Genomic DNA, 2298 nt, shown 5'->3' on the forward strand with positions numbered 1-2298 from the left:
AGAACAAAGAAGAAGAGAAGAGAACTCTTCAAATCCACCAAGTGTTATCTCTTATCTGCTCTCTATCGTGGAGTTTTTGTTCATATTTCTCTCCATCTGCATCTGCTTTGTCCTCAAGTTCCTTCTCAATCTCATACTAGACAAGAAATAAAACAAAAAGGGAACACAAACTCCCACTCCCACCAGGACCCTCTACCTTTCCCATCATTGGAAACTTCTTTTGTCTACGTAAATCCTTCTAGATCTTGAGCCTACCCTCACAGAGCTGCATGCTAAGTACGGCCCAATTGTTACTCTTCATATTGGTTCCCAACGAGCTATCTTCATAAAAACACATGCACTTGCCCACGAAGCCCTCGTCAAGAATGGAGCTATCTTCGCTAGTCGACCTCCGGTCACTGGCGAAGGCCGCCTCATGCATCGATTGGACATCAACTCATTGGGATATGGGCCGGTCTGGCAGCTTCTCCGCCGCAACCTTACGACGGAGATGCTCCAACCTTCTTGTTTAAAGTCTTACGCTCATGCTCGGAAATGGGTATCGCAGGTAATGTTGATTTTTGTTTTCGTAACCCTAAAAGAAGTGGACTACAACAATCCTAAAGGATCCCACCACTTGTCTTATGGTTTCATTCAGATTATAATTTTTCTTATTCCATATAATGAAAGGTCAGGGACCGGAAGGAGAGAAATAACACTTGTACGAATTGTGAATTCTCTATTCCTCTCCTACCTAGGGTTTTGAACCCTAGCTAGCCTCTACTAGTGATGTAAGGAGTTCCCTAGCACAAGTGTTGAGAGTCTTTGGAGGTATTGCCTTTGTGATACTACAAAGGTAATCCGAAACCCACTGGGATGCATCCATATCCTTCTCATAATCACTGGTAAAATTTTTTTACATAAATTAATGCAACAAAAAGTGGCCTTTATTATACTTATTGTTGAGAACACAATGTTTCTGACAGGTACTAACCAACAAGATCAAAGTTGAATCACTATCAGAAAAGGCTGTTCCTGTGTTGAATCACATCCAATATACAATGTTTTCCCTACTAGTTTTCATGTGCTTTGGTAAAAAACTTGTTGAGAAGGAGGTTAGAGAGATTGAAGCCATCCAAAGCACCATCTTAGGAAATTCTAGTGGGTTCGATATTCTCAATTACATGCCATGGTTGGTGAGAATTTTGTTCCAAAAGCTATGCAATGAACTCCTAGAGAGCCTACGTAAACAGGAAATTCTCTTCATCCCTCTCATCAGAGCTTGTGAGGAAAGAAGAAAGAATTCAAATTCAAAGCTAGGGGAAGATTTTGTCAACTCATATGTCGATACATTGCTCGATCTCAAGCTCCCAGATGATGGAAGAAAGCTCAGTGAAGTTGAAATTGAGAGTTTATGTTCAGAGTTTCTTATTGCAGGTGTAGACACAACATCTAATGCACTGCAGTGGATATTGGCCAATTTGGTGAAGCACCAACATATACAATCAAAGCTGGCTTTGGATATTGAGGGAGTAGTGGGGTCTAGAAGTGAGATCGATGAAGAGGATTTGCAGAAGATGCCATATCTAAAGACGATGGTGCTTGAGGGCCTACGGCGGCACCCATCGGGGCATTTCTTGTTACCACAAAGTCACAGAGGATACAACATTGAATGGTTATCTTATACCCAAGAATGCTACTATTGTGAATGTCGCAGTAGCAGAGATCGGTCGGGACCCACATGTTTGGGAGGATCCAATGAAGTTCAGGCCAGAGAGGTTTTTGAGTGGTGATGAAGGACATGAGGTGATTGATATAACAGGGAAAAAGGAGATTAAAATGATGCCATTTGGTGCAGGGAGAAGGATTTGCCCTGGTCTTGGTCAGGCATTGCTTCATTTAGAGTATTTTCTGGCCAATTTGGTTAGGGAATTTGAATGGAAGGCTAGAAATGGGGAGGATATTGATTTATCAGAGAAGCTACAATTATCGGCTGCCATGAAGAATCCACTTCACGTCCTTATCTATTCAAGGATAAAGTAGCTAGGTTTACTTCAATCTAATCATATTGCCTTAATGGACATATAGATAAATTGTATGGTTTTCTAGACTAGTGGTTTATAATTAAGAATGACAATGGTATGTTTTCTCTGCCTTGACACCTTGAGAAACAGGCACATTGTAGCTTCCTAGGATCTCCCGATCTAGTTTATGCCACCTATCTAGAGCTCAAGTTGAAGTTGATCCTTTGCTATCTCTTTCTTTGGGTGTTTGTGGTATTTTGTCTTATTTTCGTTGCTTGTTTTGTAAGTTTAAACC

At 41.0% G+C, this 2298-nt stretch overlaps 1 pseudogene; it reads left to right on the plus strand.

Annotated features, from left to right (window-relative positions):
• Positions 1-2022, plus strand: part of LOC122093006 — a 3684-nt pseudogene extending 1662 nt beyond the window's left edge.
• The last annotated feature ends 276 nt before the right edge of the window (positions 2023-2298 follow it).

This window comes from Macadamia integrifolia, chromosome 11 (assembly GCF_013358625.1).
Source record: "Macadamia integrifolia cultivar HAES 741 chromosome 11, SCU_Mint_v3, whole genome shotgun sequence".
NCBI lineage: Eukaryota > Viridiplantae > Streptophyta > Magnoliopsida > Proteales > Proteaceae > Macadamia > Macadamia integrifolia.